The 17,554-nt window shown below is 47.0% G+C and overlaps 1 protein-coding gene across 1 annotated transcript in view; it reads right to left on the bottom strand.

Annotated features, from left to right (window-relative positions):
* The window catches only part of SRRM4 (serine/arginine repetitive matrix 4), a 175,386-nt gene that overhangs the window by 59,127 nt on the left and 98,705 nt on the right, over positions 1-17,554 (bottom strand). The gene's annotated exons all lie outside the window — the stretch shown is intronic.

The following is a 17,554-nucleotide window of genomic DNA, read 5'->3' as shown; positions in this document are numbered from 1 at the left end:
GCTGAGAGCTGTGAGGAATTTGGCATTGAATAAACACATGGTGAGTGTGCTGGCATTGGGTGGGAAGTCTCAGTGACTTGTCTAATGGAGAGAGTAGAGGCGTGAGTTATCTGAAGTACAGGGGAAGCTGGTGGATGCTACTGCCAGAGCCCTGGGGTGTAAGGCTTAGGGTGAGGACAGTGCCTCATCCATCATTGTCAGCAACAGGGGTCAGGAATCAGATATGGGGAAATCTTGAAGATGATTTGGTGAGGAAAGACACAATGGAGTTGCAGGAATTTATGTAACTTTATACCCTCTGATGTGGTAGATTTTTCTTTTTCTCCAATAGCACTTATTTCACCTTCCTGGTGTTGGGTATCCCACCTGGAATTTTGCAATAAAACCAACAGAAATAAAATGAATTCTGCCAGGCAGAGAGGAAATGCTGAGGGGTGGAAGAAGGAAACCGTCGTGTAGCTTCCTGCTCAATGAACATTCATTGAATGAACAAATGAATAAATGGATGGGTGAACAAATGATTTGTGATTACCGATCTCATGTGGGAACCACAGATCGGATCCTAACTCTCCTTACAAATAAAGAAGCAGAGGTACAAATAAAGAGTCTGAGGTCACTCAACGCTGCAGTGGAATCAGGCTTCAGCCACAGCCCTCAGCCCTCCACAGCCCCACCTATCTCCCTTCCCTACCTCCAGCCTTGCATCTTTGCAGGTCCTTATGAAAAATTCTGTGTTCCATCTTTGCTGAGAAGTACTGGCAGTTGCCTCATTTTCCTTCTATATCGCATTTAAAAAATACTTAAAAGAAGCCGAAATCTTTGGGGACAGCTAAAACAGTGGAGTCAAGGGCCGGCACACTCCACTTCACAGATGGAGGGAGGGAGCCACGAGTGCCCAATTCCTCAAGGCCTCCCAGCGGCTCTGTTCCTGCTAATCAGAGACCTGGAGCTTAGATGCTGTCTCTGTAGTCATGGCAACCGGCAGATTCCAAGGCTCCGATAAGAGTCAGGGCTGAACTTTTCTGCAAAACTCCTCAAGAGGCCTGGCTCCCTAGCTGCTTCCCTGCTTCCCATCAAAGCTCTTGCTCACTGAGCCAATCAGCCAGCTGCTCCCAATAAAGTGCTCATTTGGCCCAGCATTGGGTGCAGATCCTCATGCCCCAAGCACTAGATTGAGTTAAACACTGTTTGGGGAATCAGAGACCAACAATGGTGGAGCGGGAAGAACCCCAGATCCAGCTCAGCCCTGTACAGAGTGGAGAAACGGAGGCCCAAGAGGCAAGGGGACTTGCCCAAGGCAAATAGTGACTCATATCATAGCTCTGGCTATAGAGTTGCCACCTTTTGACTCCCAGCCCAGCGTTCTCTCCGCATCACTTGATCATCACAGCAGCTAGTATTTATCAAGCACCTCCTGCACACCAGACACTGAGCTAACTAAGCACTTCTCACTCATCTTCTCATTGAAGTTTTCAAAGAAACCCATGAGCCAGCATTACCATCCCTACTGTGAAGAACAAACTGAGACCCTGAGATATTAACTGGCAAGAACATCAGCAGCTGTCCTGCCTGTTTATAAGAATCAACTGAGAGGCCGGGCATGGTGGCTCACGCCTGTAATCCCAGCATTTTGGGAGGCTGAGGTGGGCGGATTACGAGGTCAGGAAGATTGAGACCATCCTGGCTAACACAGTGAAACCCCGTCACTACTAAAAATACAAAAAAAAAAAAAAATTAGCTGGGCGTGGTGGCGGGCACCTGTACTCCCAGCTACTCAGGAGGCTGAGGCAGGAGAATGGCATGAACCTGGAAGGCAGAGCTTGCAGTGAGCTGAGATCGCACCACTGCCCCCCAGCCTGGGCCACAGAGCAAGACTCCATTAAAAAAAAAAAAAAAAAAAAAAAAAAAAAATCAACTGAGAACAAAAGGGAGAAGACTCTGGAAAACATTTTCTTTTTTTTTTTTTTTTTTTGAGACCGAGGCTCAATCTATCGCCCAGGCTGGAGTGCAGTGGCATGATCTCGGCTCACTGCAATATCCGCCTCCCGGGTTCAAGTGATTCTCCTGCTTCAGCTTCCTGAGTAGCTGGGATTACAGGCACCTGCCACCACGCTTGGCTAATTTCTGTATTTTTAGTAGAAAACATTTTGAAAATATAGGAAAGGATAAGTGGAGTTACAGGGGGAATCTTGGTAATTACGTTGTAAGATAGGACTGGTCTTATGTGTTTGGAGAGGCTCTGTATCTCAAGGTTTGGCCTGAATCTTATATTCCACAAACAGAAATGGCAGTTGGCCAGGAGATTGGAGACATCGCTGACATTTATTGCCTCCATTCCACAAATAGCTCCTTCTGTGTATAGAGGACTTACTAATCCAGTGTCTCAATTGATTCCTATAACCCTCTGTGGGGTGTGCAGCAGCAGCATGGTGAATCTCCTTCCCTTGCATAGCTGAAGGCACTGAAACCTGGAGAGGCAAAAGTACTTGCTTCCTTCCAGAGATCATGGCCCAGGTACTTGTTCTACCTGTGCATCCAGGGCTGTGAAAGGTCAATCCTTTTTCCCACACTTGCCAGACACCCACGCTCTGCCTGTTTTGATAGAGAATGTAGGCCTAGACTCTCATGCTTAAATGCTCTTCAGAAAGCCCAAGAGTTATCATGGGGCTGACCTAGCCCCGAGACAAGATGAAGTTGGCCAATTTGTGCCTTGGCTCCCGGGGCCTCAGTCTGGGCTGTGTTAATAATGTCCTGGCCTGAGGTCTTGGCATTCCGAGTCATTTTCAAGGTGAATCCAGTTCATTAAGCCTGGATGGGGGTAATCTTCAGGAGCTGTGACCCTTTGAGCTTTGCCATTGTGGCTGGAAAAAGCAATAGAGCTTAGAGGAAAACTGGGGATTGCACAGCACTGCTGTGGGAGACATCATTTGGATATAGGGGCAGTAATGTTCATTTTAGTAGAAATTGAATAAAAAATGAAAGGAAGTTTTATGAGGCTGTCATTTCTCTCATTATTTCATTCATTACTCAACAGTTGTTTACTGAACACCTACTTAGTATCAGATTTCAAGGACCCAAAAGTAACCAAGACATTGTTTCTGCCCTGCAGGACTTCTCACCCTGGAAGGGGAGACAGATCCCTAAACCGGGAATTGCAATATGGTATATAAGAAGTTCTCTGATAGAGAGAGGCTTACGGGGGCAGTGGACCCACAGAGAGGGCACCTAACCCCTCCTGGGGAATGTGGGCAGGTGGTCACGGAATGTGTTTCTAGCAGATGAATAGAAATTGGTCAGGAAAGTGGAGCAAAAAGGAGGAAGAGCAAGTGCAAAGGTCCAGCACCAAGACAAAGCAGTGGACCTTCGTGTGACTGCAGGGGATGCAGTAAGTTAGAACAGACAGTGAAGGTGGAGGGTGGCAGGCAAGACTTGAGTCTAGGAAGGAAGAAAGGGGCTGGATTCTTCAGGGCCATGTAGACAGGTGCTTTTCAAGCCTTCATGTGCATGGGTCACCTGGGGATCTTGTCAGACCGCAGATGCTGATTCTTCAGTAGGTCTGGGGGAGGGCCTGAGTTTCTGCATTTCTAACCAATTCCCAGGTGAGGCTGTTGCTCCAGGAACTACACTCTGAGTAGCCATGTTGTAGATTCTACAAGGAGTTTGACCTTGATCCTGAGGGATGAGCAACATAGACAAGCACAGCTCCCCACCACTCCCTCTCCACAGGCGATGGATGAGAATGGCTTAGTCCAGTTGTCAGGGCTGAGAGCAAGTGTGTAAGAGTGTGGACGTGTGTGAGTGTGTGTGCTTATGAGTGTGTGGTAAACACTCTTATATATCAATAATTGCTTGGTTCTCAAGTTCAGGTCAAAGGACAAAAGAATCATGTGGAGAAAAATCAGCTCAGCATTTCTTGCCCAACTCAGCCAAGCAGGTCAGGCACCCAACCTGACCGGGTTTTGAACTCATCACAGAACACATCCATCCACTGCCCTCTAATCAACCCCACATCCACCCAGTCATTTCTCCCTCCACAGGCTGGCCTATCGATTGCCTATTTGCTTCATGAGAGATAAAACTGCTGAGAAGTGGCTTGGATTCGATTGTTGAGACTGCCTAAAATGCAGGCTGCCTCCAACTAGGGAAGGGACTGAATTCCAAAATGTCATAGTTTTCCACTTGAGCAGGGTGTTCAAAAGGTAATTAGGTGATGCTGGGAAAATGCATGGGACCTGGAGTCCTGCTGACCTGGGTTCAAGTCCTGATTCTGCTAAGTTGTGTCACCATGGGCAAGAATATCATCTCTTCTTCCAGCCCAGGGTCCCCTGGGAATCAGCTGGAATTGCAGACACAGTTAGGATTTCTCCGAGGAGGGCGAGTTGCTAATTATGTTTTCTTGCCATGGGAGGGACAGGACAAGTGAGTCCCTTTTGGGGATCATCACAGCCACTATTAGAAGAAAGACTAAGCAAACAAGAGGGAACTGGGAAGTGGAAAGAAGCCCTAAGCTTAAGAGGAAACCCCCAACCCAGGAAAGGAGGATCCTTGGTACAAGATCTAGGAGAGTGTAAACTGCTCCCAAGAGGTGCTTCCAAGGACCGTTCACTTATTCTTCACTCAACAAATATTTATTGAGCATCTATTATATGCAGGCACTGGGAACAAGATAGAGAAAAAAAACCTTGCTTGGTGGAGCTCGCATTGTACTGCAATGGGTGGAGGTAGGAAGAGAGCAGAAAATAAACATAATTAAGTGGTAAATATTAGAAGGTAATAAGTGCTAGGGGGGAGATGGAATACTACTGCGAGGGGCTTGCAATTTTAAACTGGGTAATCAGAGAAGCCCTCATTGAGAAGGTGAGATTTGAGCAAAGACTTGAAAGTGATGAGGGAGTGAGCCTTGAGCATGCCCAGGAGAACATAACAGGCAGAGTGGAGCCAGTGCAAAGGCCCTGAGGCAGGAACATATGGAATGCAGTGAAGAATTAGCAGTGTGGCTGGAGCTGAGGGAGCAAGGCGGAGATTAGTAGGAGGTAAAGTCAGAGAGGTAATGAGGGATCAGGTATAAGAATCTGGTGGGCTTTCACAGGGACTTGGCTCTTTCCTCTTGGTGAGATGAGATGCCATTGGAGGCTTCATTGGATAGATATGTTCTGACTTAGGTTTTAAAGGATCCCTCTGGCATCTTGCTGAGCCTATATGGCCAGGGATCTGGAATAGATACGGAAGACCAGTGAAGAAATGACTACAATAATCCATATGAAGAAGACGGTGGCTGGGGTCAGTGTTTTTTCTGCAGTAGTGGTGAGAGGCGGCCAGATTATGGACTTTTATTGAAGGTAGAATCAACAGAGTTTTTGCATGGATTGGCTATGGAGTGTGAAAGAGAGGGGCCAAGGATGACTCCAAGGTTTTAGGTCTGAGCAACTGGGAGGCTCTTGCTGCCAATCACTGAGCTGGAACAACTGCAGATGGGGAAGCATGTTTTGGAAGAGTCTTCTAAAGCTCAGTTTTTGAGATGCCAGTTAGATTTTGAGATGTCAATTAGACATCTATGTTGAGATGGCAAGTGGGCAAGTGGGTACATGAGCCTGGAGTTCAGAGAAGAGATCAGAGCTAGGGAAATGCGTTTGAGAGATGATAGCATTTGGATAGTGTTTAAAGCCAGGAGACTGGATCTTCTGGGAGTAAGATGGAACAAACACCAGGCTAGTAACTAACTAGATTAAGGGTGAAAGTTGAGGAGGGAGGTAAGCTCCAGTGGCATTCTACCAGTGGGGTTTTAAATAAAAAGATGGCTCAATAGAAGTGCCCCAGCCTGGTGGACTGGCTCTTAAAATATAAAGTGACTGACAGCTCCAAGTTATTCATTTAGACACAGTGATTCATTTATTGTTTGTGCGTTTATTCATCCAGTCATTCCTCAGCTATTCATTCACTCATTCATCTGCTAAGCATCATTTTACTCCTGAGGAGGGTTGTTTCAAGATGATCCAAACATAAGCCTCTCCCTCAAGTGCACAGTCCAGAGGAAGGGATGCAGCAGGTACATTAGAAACTCTCATATAGGGGTATGGGGTGGAAGTGGCTGAGAAAGGAGACATCCTGACTGGGGAAAGGCATGTGTGCTCAGAGGATACAAGGCAAGCTGCACAGAGGGGACAGAGTTACTAACCAGGGAGAGTTGGGAGTGCATAGTGAGTAGACCCATCGGATAGACTCTGCCTGACCACTCACCAGCTGGGTGACCTTGGGCAAGTCCTTTCACCTCCCTGGTGAAACCGCAAATTGCAATCACTTTACAAGGTTGCTGCAAGAATGAAATGAGATGATGCATGTCCAGCACTTAGACAGTATCTGGCACATGGTGGTACTTTGAATATCAGCCACATTTTCCAGGAACAGACGACACTGGTCTCCAGCCTCACTTGCAAAGATTGCCTCTGGAGACCCACTCACTGTGACTCTGACTACCTTTCCTCAAACAGCCAAGGAAAGGGATCCTGGGAAGGAGAGGGATGGGAGGTTGAAGTGCTCTTGAGGGTCCCAGGAGATCCTCCTACACTGAGGCCTTGGCTTCCTACCACCAAGCTGAGTGGCTACTTCAGAACCTAGAAATGCTGCTGGAACCTAGAAATGCTACAGAAACCCAATTCCTGCTGACTTCAGGCTTCTCTCTCTACAGTCCAGGGATAAATTTGTCTCTCCCTCCACTGCAGGGTCACTCACAGGATCCTGTCATCAGCTAGAACTGCAGACAGGGGGCTTCTGAGAGGATGGCTCAGTTAGGACTTTCCGCTCTGCAGACACACACACACTCGTGCCAGAGGCTGAGGCTTGGGAGAAAATTCCTAACAAGCAGACAGTAAGCCGCTGCTGAAATCTGCAGAGAGGACAGACCAGACAAGCCACAAATCTCCATGGCAGGCTGTGAGCTCCTGCGGTCTGGGCTCGTTAGTTTTAAAATAACACAGCAAGAAGTGAGATAAAGGGCTTCAGTGGGAGAAGCTGTCAGACACCTTGCTTCACACTTTTGGGGCCACCAGAGGGGTCTCCTTGTCTCTCCTCCTGGGTTACAGAAACTGAGATTGCCAGCTTGGTCAGTTGCATTGTTGCCAGATCAGAGTGAGAACTTGTCAGAGCTGGGCCAGCCTTTGGGGAGCATTGAGTCCAAGCCTGGAGAAACTGAGGTCCAGTAGGGGCGAGTGCTACACTCAAGGACACTTGGTGAGTTAGGGGCTAAGAAAGGACCATCAGCTCTGTTTGTCTGCAGCACAGTGGATGCTGTTGGTCAGATCCTAGATCTCTTTCCAGATAGGAATGTTGGCTGCAAATGCCTCAGGGATGCCCCTTCCAGAAGATTTTGCCCACTCCTGGTGGGATGTGGGGAGGGAGGCCCATAGCCAATGACTAGCTGACATAGGAGTACAAAAGACCTGCCCCCTAGCCTCAAGGTCAGACCAATTCTATGGTGGAATCCACATTCCAGAGCTCCCCTTAGGATCAGGCTGAGGCTTGAGTCCAGTTGAAACTATATCTTTTCTTAGCTTTCTTCCCCTGTCCTATCCTGCTTCCTCACTCCCTTTCTCCTATCTCAATAAGTCACATGCACCCAGACCTCTATCTCAGGCTTTCTTTCTTGTGAATTCCATCTAAGACATAGACCCACACCATGTTTTCCTCTATCAAACTATTAATACTAAATGCAAAATGATGGTTAAGTATTTAACCATCACTTGCAGAAGACAGATGAAGTGACTCCCCCAAGATCACTGCTTGAAAATGGCAGAATCAACATTTCAGCTCGAGTCTGCCTGATTCCTAAGCTTCCAGGGTCTCCTAGTTATTCGGTCCCTGCCCCTTGTCAACAGAGAAACCAGATTGTATTAACTGGAGTCAAATAGACCTAGGTTTGAATCTGCTTTGCTGCTTCCTGGCTGTGTGACCCACAGGAAGTTCTTTAATATTATCAAGACTTAGTTTTCCCATCTGAGAATGGGAAATGTTATCAGAGATGTTAATATTACCTGCTTCATAAGGCAGTTATAAAATGCATATTTCCCTGTTGCCTAATAAATGTTCAATATATGTTTGATGATGATGATGGTGATGGTGATGATGGTGATAATGTTACTGATGATGATAGACATGGTGATAATGGTGAGGATGATGATGATGATATTGAGGATGATGGCAGGATGAATAGAGAGGGTGGTCTATACCAACTCCACCAATCAGCACAGAGGTCTCAGAAGACTCCAACTCTGCAGCTCCAGCACCAATCATCAGCAAGCTCTCAAATCCACCCTTTCCATTCAACCTCCTTTAGGCTTATTCCGTAGGCTCCATCCTTTGTCATTATCATTCTTCTCTGACAAAGGATTCTCCATGGGAGAGAGGGAGCTCTGGAGAGAGGAGATGTCTGGCTTTATGCAAAAGTGGCCATTTCTCAATGCCAACCCAGGCATCCAGCTGTTCCCACCTGTAGGAAATGCCTCCTCCACAGTGATTCTGAATAAGGAGTTGATAGGAAATGTCTGTCCTTCCGTTGGGACTTTTATCTGCCTTTTAAAAGTCAAACCCATTACCTCAGGATTGTGGGTTTATTAGAGAGCTTTATCTTTATTAGGCAGTCAGCTTCATGATTATCTCCTACCAATTGGTGGGTTCCCCGTGGCTCCAAAAGGACTTGGGGTGGTGCGGTGGGTTGTGGCACAAACAGATTAGGTCATCTTGGCACGGCACCCTCCCGACCGCACGGGCAGAGGGTCTGTGCTAAGATGGGCTCTCATATGGACTCTCTTTAAACTGCATGGCTTCTCTGTTGACGAGGGGCAGGGACTGAACAACCAGGAGACACCGGGGGCTTGGGAATCAGGCAGACTCGAGCTGAAAAGCTGATCCTGCCATTTTCAAGCTGTGATCCCGGGCGAGTCACTTCATCTCTCTTCTGCAAAACTGGGATAACGATAGTGTCCAGCTCTTGGAGATGATGCACGCAAAGTGCTTAACACCATTGCTTGTGCAGAGTAAGCACTTAATCAATGTTAGCTGTCACTGTAATTGTAATTATTCATTGTAAATAGCCTTTGGGACCTAGTCTTCCAACCTCTCTGGCTTTGTTCAAGCTGATCCCTCTGCCCAGAGTGCCTTCTCTACCCTTGTCTGTCAGGAGAAGCCTCACTCATCCTTCATATCTCAGCTTAACTATCCCAACCTCCTTTTGTGCGCCCCCCCTTATTACCCACCCCCACGCCCCCCAACAGGAATCAATTCTTTACTGCACTGAGTTCCAGCATCTCTTGTGAATCCCTCCAAGACATCACTGGTGGCCTTGGGCAAAGTCCTTCAACTATTTACGCCTCGGTTTTCTCATTTTAAAGATGAGGATGATAATACCTTATGTATTGCAGTAGCTATGGGAAATATACATTAAACTAAGCACAATGTTTTATTATTATAATTATCATTGCAATTATTATTGAAAGAGGCTCAGTAACTTCAGTATAAGAAATAATTTCTGCTTGGTGAGGAGCCCTGTGGATTATTCTTTCCCAATCATCGTTGAGAGGGTGCATGACTTTTAATTTGCCTGGAATCCTTTACGGAACCTGAAGTCAGTGGACTGGCCCTAGTGACCTCTGATGAAGCTTGTCCAATTCCAGGACTTTTGTAAGTCAGATTCTTCTCTGGATGGAAGTCATCCCCATCATTTTATCTCCTTCTGAATATTGTGGGGCAGCACAGTAGGGCCCAGAACCTACCAATGTGGCCCATAATCCCCCAATTTAAGGATGAGAGCTGTCATCTCCAAACACAGCAATTACGTTCAAAGGCTGAAGCATGGGTCTACCAACTTCCCCAACTCATTGTGTCAGAGTAAAGGGACCTCACATTTATTGAGAACCTAGTATGTACTAAGCACCTCATCAGACAATTAAAACCCATCATTTCATTTAAGTCCCATAGTAAACTCTTGAGGTGGGTATTGTAAGAGTCATTTTTAGATGAGAAAACAGGCTCAGAGAGGTGCAGTGGCTTGCCTGAGGACACGCAGTGAGCAAGTGAGGGAGCCCAGTGTTCTCAAGGAAAGGTGGCTGGGTGTGCCTGGTCTCCAGACTGAGCATGGGCCCCACTCCAGACAGACCTATGTCTACACAGTTTTTTGTGTAATTATGTCTCTTTCCACTGCGGATCATGTCTCTGCATCCCCCATGCTGACTGCTATTCCATCTTCTCCCTATTTCCTCTCCTACGCCCAGTTCCCTGGCTGCTGTCTGCACAGTCTATAGACTGAGACACTCAATCAATCAGCCAGCTTCCTCCGACAGCTAAAAAACACCCCATCGACCAATATTCCCTCCAGCGCCTTTCTGGGGACCATGAAGCCTCACTAATTTGGAATTTGCAATGATTTCTGACACAGAACTTTCATTTCTCATTCCAATAAAAAAAAGTCTGAATGAAATGTCATTACATGGACCTCTGGGAGCTTCTGAGCCAGGCCCTGGCAGGCAAAAGGCCCTGTTTCCACTCCTTTTTCCTCCTTGTTCCTTCTCCTGGCTTCTTTCACCTGCCTCTATCTCTATGGTTGGATTTTATGACTGACAGCACCATTGTCAATGCTGTTATTACCACTAGTTACAGTGGATATTCGTGGAGCACCAGCTATGTGCTGGGTACTGTTCTAAGTGCTTTGCATGTGTTTGATCTTGTCATTCTCATGGCAATTATTAGAGGCTGGTACAATGATCAATCCTGTTTTACCAATGAAGAAACTGAGGTCATAGGAGATCCCATTAAAAGGTGGTAGAGAAGGAATTTGAACCCAGATGATCTGACTCCAGAATCCATGGTTTTAACCCTTTCACCATAGCACACCTCTTGGGCTGGACACCATGGGAACCACGCGTAGATCCTCCAGCCCCAGCACTACCTCCCACCTTGGGCATCTGAGAGCATCACATAATGGGGCAAGAAAGCTTTGTATCCTTCTACAGCTGTGAGATTGGTGTTTAGAGTCGGGGTTTGGAACTCTACCTCCAGACTTCAGTCACAATGGACACTGCTGAGTGAGATCCTTCAAAAGAAATCAGTGGCAAGGACTTTGAGAAGGATATTTTCTAGGCTCAAAACTCTGGGGGTATTCGTTGCCCTTAGGGATCAACCATCTAGCCAAAGCTCTGGCTTCTTCCTACAGCTATTTTGATCTATATGGCTGATACAGATAAGAAACACACAACCAGAAAGCTATGCACCAGCCCACTCCCTCTTCCCCATGAAGGGGCCCTGCTGCATCCTTCTGCATAAGCCCAGAGTGCACTTGCCTCTGTGAATGTGCACTATGGCATCCTCCTTTTCAGGGAGCAAAACATCAACCACTCTGGTTGCTCTAGAGTATAGTTTGAGTAGAAGAGGCCATAACATTCAGAAAAATTCATGGCTATGGCTTGGTTCCACCAGTTACCTATTTGGCTGGTGGGGTGAAGACAGAGTCTTGTTTCCCTGTACAAATATTTCTCAGCCCCTGGTGGTGGGACCTGTGGCTGAGACAAGGGTTGGGAACAGGATGGAAGCAAAGCACTTTAGATAGATCAGACATCTCTCAGCCACAGTGAAACTGCCTCTCTAGGAACTGCATATTCATAGCCATATTTTTACTTGCGCCCAACTAAGAATATCCAAATAAGTACATAGGGTGTATCCTTTTGTGTGTGTGTATGAGGGAGGTGGAGCCTGGACCCAGATGTTTTCAATATGCAGATGTGTCATACAGGCAGGTTAGTTACGTTGAGTGTGGCCCTGTAATCCATTGTTCAAACTGGGATGCTTTGGGGAACAAAAAGGATGTTAACAATAAGTGCCTAGGTGTTTGGCCCTCCTGGTCATCTCTTTTTCCTAAAGAGGCTTGAGTGTTCTTTCTACCTCTCCACATGAAAGTCCCACAGGCACCTCAAACTTAATGCGACCAAATGTCAACGTGTTACCTCCCTTACAAAGTGTCCTCTAGCTCTACCGGCTTCCTACTCATCCAAGCAGCAGCCTGGCCACCACCCTCCATCCTCTTTCTCTCACTTTCTTGCCCATTCTGACTCCAAAGCATCTCAGCCTCCATCTCCATTGCCACCTCCTGGTCCAAGCCACCACTGTCTCTCACCCAGACAACTGCAGCAGCCTCCAGTGCAGCTTTTAGCTTTCACCCTGACCCTGGCCAGCCTGATGCCCATGCAGGAGGCAAAGCTGTCTTTCCAAAATGCAGATCGGATCATGTTATTCTCTTGTGCAGAGCCCCCAAAAGCAGGTCTAAACTTCTCAACATGGCTCTCATGCATCTTCAATTTCTGGCCCCACCTACTTCTCTAGGTTTGTCATTCTCAGCTGCTTCTCACTCACCATGCTCAAACCATCTGAAGGCCTTGCAGTACTCTGAAAAGCCCCAGCATCTTGGCTGTCTTTGTTCTTTCTGCTAGATGCAGCAGAACATGAAACTGAAGGGCATGGCCTGGAGCCAGACTGCTGGGTTCAAACCCCAGTGCTGCCACTCTGTGACCTTGAGCAATTGACTACCTTTCTGGGCTTCAGGTCATCGTATGTAAGATGAGGGTAATAATAGCACCTACCTCACAGGGTTATTGCAAGGATTAATGGTGAAAATATGTAAAGCTGTTGGAATAGTGCCTGAAATAGTAAGTGCTCTGTGTTTGCTAATTAAAAAATGGCATTGGCCAGCCTCAGTGGCTCACGCCTGTAATCCCAGCACTTTGGGAGGCCAAGGCAGGTGGATCACCTGAGGTCTGGAGTTCGAGACCAGCCTGGCCAACATGGTGAAACCTCATCTCTACTAAAAATACAAAAATTAGCCCAGCGTGGTGGTGGGCAGCTGTAATCCCAGCTACTCGGGAGGCTGAGACAGGAGAATCGCTTGAACCCAGGAGGCAAAGGTTGCAGTGAGCCAAGATCGCACCACTGCATTCCAGCCTGGGCAACAAAGAGCAAAACTCTGTCTCAAATAAATAAATAAATAAATATTTTTAAAAACTGGCATCATTCACCTTGCCTCCTTCAACTTGATCATCTCCTGCCCATTTTTCAGATTTCAATTCAGATGTCACCTCTTTCAGGAAGCCTTCCCTGACTATTCGGCCTGTTGTGTCCCTTCTTTGTGTGCACAATCCCCCTCCATTGCAATTCTCTATTTTCCCCCACCAGACTGTGAGAATTTTGAAGCACAGCCTGAGACTTCTGCTCCATTTTATCCTCAGCACCTAAGAAAATGATGGGCCCCTCCATCCATCTTCAGTAAACATTGGTTGAATGAGAGAACCAACTAGAGAAATAGCCCAATCAAGCCAGCAAGGGAGAGGTTAACTAAGGGGGCAGGCAGCAGATGGCAGTGTATCTCACTATCAGTGTAGCTACACATAGTCCGCCGGAGGCAATTCCTGAATCTCAGTACACTGGGATCTGTAATACATATTTCTTCAAGATAGGCAGGTACTGAAGGGCAGATGGGTTTCCCCAGAGGATGCTGCACACAGAAATAGTGCATGACTCTAGTCCTCATATCCTGCTGTGATGTCCAGTTGTTTGCCTGCCTTCCCCTCCCACCTTCCAGAAGAGGTAGCTCCTCAGTTCCAGGGTGCAGAGGACAATAGAATCCCTCTGTTTGGTGTTCAGGAGTTCCCTTCCCCTGCTCTCTTCCCTCTCCTCTCCTCCAATATTCACCTTCTACAGCAGTCAGACTGTCTGATCTCAGAAGGCTGGGTTCAAATTCCAGCTGTGCCACAGACTTGCTATGTGATCTCAGGCAAATGAATTTCCCTCTCTTTGCCTCAGTTCCTGCACCTGTAAAATGGGAAGTGTAATAGCGCTTGCTGTGTAGGGCCGTAGTGAGGATTCAATGAGGTGATGCACTTTGTAATGTGCATGGCTTATGGCAATAGCTCAGTGATGCTTTGCAGGACATAAAAAATAATAACCCCAAATTCTACATCTTGTCTGTGCTGTTCTGCCCACTTCAAATGCCTTCTCCCTATGTCTCTGCATGGCCAAGTCCTATTGATTGGATCTTCTCTGTGTATTTAGATGCCCAGCTGCTGTTATCTCCTCTAGCACAAATCCAAGCTCACTGTAGTCACCTAGCAATGTTCTGGGCAGCTGCACTGTCAGCTCAGCTCTGAGCACAATAGTTCTGAGTCCATTTTCCAAAGCACCAGCTGACCAGCAAATGTCCCTGGCCATCTTGGGAATGGGACCATTCCCTTATATGCAGCATTAGACATAAGAATTCTGGGGCAAGTAATTTATTTGTGACATGATCCTAGGATGCTCTGGTAAGGACATTGGGAAGGGAAACAGGGAAGAAAGCCAGTTACCGCTGCAGGTGGCTGGAGCTTAATATCTCTGGGGAATCCTGGGAACCTGTGCAGGCTATAGACCTCAGAATTGTTCCACCTAAGCACCAGGGAGCTGGGATATTTATCCACCAGCTCCCATCAGTCATTGGTTGAGGGCTGTTCCAAAGAGACATTAATTCCTGCCTTGTGTATGGCAGAAATCAGGGAAGGCTTCCTGGAAGAAGTGATGCCTATATTAAAATCTGAAAAATGGACAGGAGGTGATCAAGCTGAATGAGGCAAAATGAAAATGCTCCATGACCGGAGTACACTCAGGTAAGGAGTCGCAGGTCCCATGAGTTAGAAGTCAAGCTGGTGTGCTCAGAAATGGTGGGTGGTCGGGGGGAAATGGGCAGGTCAGTGACAACACTGGCTACTTTGGCTGTGCCTAGGAACTGAGTAGGGTCTGAAGGGCTGCAGCACATGGCTGTGCTCCAGAAAAAAGATCAACTGCCCAACTGCCCTGGAGCTTTCACAAGGGGGTCCTGAATTCAAGGAAACACCAGACTTCACTCCCCTTATCAAATCCTCCTCTCCTTGCCCGCTTTCCTTCCTATGTTCTTTCTCTCCTTCCTCAGATCTTTCCTGAGCTTCTGCTCTGCTAAGCAGTCTTAGGGCATAAAGATCAGGCAGAATGCTAAAGTCCCCAAGTCCAAACCCTTCTCCATATAAGGCTCAGAGAAGGGACCTGACCTGCTCTGGGTCATATAGCCAGTGAGTGGCAAAGCAGCAAGCAGACCCCTGCTTTTCTGACATCTTGTGCTTCAGGCTACACTGGAGGGCTCTTCTGGAAACTCTGTCACTGCTCACTCTGCCAGAACTGCTTCCCCTGGCTGGAGGCCCAGGGTGGGGCTGGCTCCAGGATGAAGAAGTCAAACGGGGCTGCTGGGTGCAGGGCTGGCAGCAAGTGAAGCCTTCATCTCATCACAGCGCCCGCGGGGCTGAATCACCAGCTAGGATGGCTTGGCTCAGCATTCAAATGCATCCTTATGCACTGCAACAGTCTGAGGAAGAAAATAGGATTTTGCCTTTTGTTGCAATTTAAAAGAAGGGGGGGAAATCACGAGCACATTCTCCTTCTCGCTAGAGAGCAGCCCATTTGAGAAGATCAATCAAAGGTTTTCTGCCAAAGCCCCTACAGGTCCACATTTTCCCAAATTACACTGGCTGAAAGGAAGATGGGAGATGCTAAGAAAGAAATGATGAGGCCAGCGTGGTGGAGGCGGGGATGGGGGGTGGCTTTACATCTAATGGAAGAGGAGGAGGGACAGAGGCTGGACAGGGTGTGGGACTTCTCTTTGTGGAGGGTCTTGGCTCTTGTTCAAAGGAGCGGCTGAGCCCTTTAGAGGCCCCTGCTGGGAGTTCAGCCCACTCTCTGTAACTCCTGCCGAGTAATGAGGCTGATCCTGGGACCCACAAGTCCGAGCCAGGAATGCTACAAACTCGAGAAACAATCTCTCCCTGCAGAACAACCCAGTGGCTCTCAGCTACTGTGTGGCATGCTGATCCGTCATGATCAACTGTAAGCTCTGTCATGGCTTTGCTACTAATGATTATTAAAGACTAAAACTTGAGAATGGTTTCCAATTAAAGTAAAGGTATAAATACATGAATCTTCATCATCTCCGTTAATGGCAGCTCCTGTTAGCTGTTCTGGTGGTAACCTTGGCGTTGTCCTTGACTTCTCTCTTTCAGACCCCAGTTCTGACCTATCAGCAAATCTAGATGCTAACTTCAAAGTACATTCAGAATCCAATCACTTCTCTCCTGTACATGGCTAGCGCCCTGGTCCAGGCCCTCATCACCTTGCACCTGCATTATTGCAAAGGCCTCCTAATGGGTCTCCCTGCTTCTTGCCTTCCTGCATCCTGTTCCCCAGAAGGCGGCTGGCGGGATCCTACTCAAATTAAGCCACATCATGGTGCTGCTCCAGTTAAAGCCCTCTGATCACTTCCCTAAAGCCAAAGTAACTACAAGGTCTACACAGTCCGGCCCCTGTTACCACTCTGACCTCACTTCCTGCTCCTTTCCCCTTGTTCTCTCCAGTGTGGTCCCACAGGTCTCTTTGCTGTTCCCTGATGCACCAGTTAGTTACACTCCTGCCTCAGGAGTTTTGCACGGGCTGCTCCCACTGCCTAGAACACTCTTTCTCCAAATAGCTACAACTTCCTTACTTTCTTCAAGTCTTTGCTCAAATATGACCTTTTTAGTGATACGTGTTCCCTGACAAGCCTATACCAACGTGATTTAAAATGGTACTCCCTCCCCAATGTATGTTTCTCTCCTCCTGCTTTATTTCTGTCTATAGTATTTGTTACCCTGTAATATAATATGATCATTTACATATTTGTGCTGTTTATTGGATGAGCCCCTTACTCCCACTAGAATCTAAGTTTCGTTAGGGTAGGGGTTTTTGGTCTGTTTCATTCACAGCTATTTCTCGGATCTTTGAATAGTGCCTGGTATACAGTAAAGGCTCAATTAATATTTGTTAAATGAACAAGCAAATGGATTCCAAATTCCTTCTATGATAAAGCTCCTCACCCTCAGTTGTGTTCTGTTATGCTTTCTTAAACAGGAAAGAAAGGTGCGGACTGGGGCTTGTGTGCTCAGAATGTTAACATCGTGTGACCTTGGGTTTATGCATGGGGCTATGTTATGTATGTAAATATCACCTGTTATACGTCTGGACTCTTGAAAAAAAAAGATTGAGGACTAACGAATGAGTAGATTTAGGGCACTTCACAGCCCTTGTTGCTGTGTGGCTTTGAAACCGTTGCCTGCTCTCTCTCTGAGAGATAGCTGAGGAATAATGCAATGGTAATTGCTCCCAGAATGACTTTGGTTCAGGTCCTGGCTCTGCCACCCCTAGCTGAGTGATTTTGACTAAGGAACTTAACTTCAGAAACTTCCGTTTTTCCCACGTGCAACATGGGAAGAAGGAGCCACGTGGTGGGAGAGATGACACACATGAGTGTGAGCTTTGGAATTAACATCAGGACTTGAGTCGAGCCACTTACTATCTGTGAGTTTCTCTTTCATAACCTTAAATGTTTATAACCTAAGACCATTGTTGTGAGGATTAAATGTTATCACATAGACAATGGTGTGGAAATAATAACAGGTAATACCTTAGTACTTATATTCTAGTCATTGTT

This window comes from Pan troglodytes, chromosome 10 (genome assembly GCF_028858775.2).
Source record: "Pan troglodytes isolate AG18354 chromosome 10, NHGRI_mPanTro3-v2.0_pri, whole genome shotgun sequence".
NCBI classification, from domain to species: domain Eukaryota; kingdom Metazoa; phylum Chordata; class Mammalia; order Primates; family Hominidae; genus Pan; species Pan troglodytes.
The sequence above is the reverse complement of the archived record's forward strand: the minus strand, read 5'-3'. Positions and strand labels throughout refer to the sequence as shown.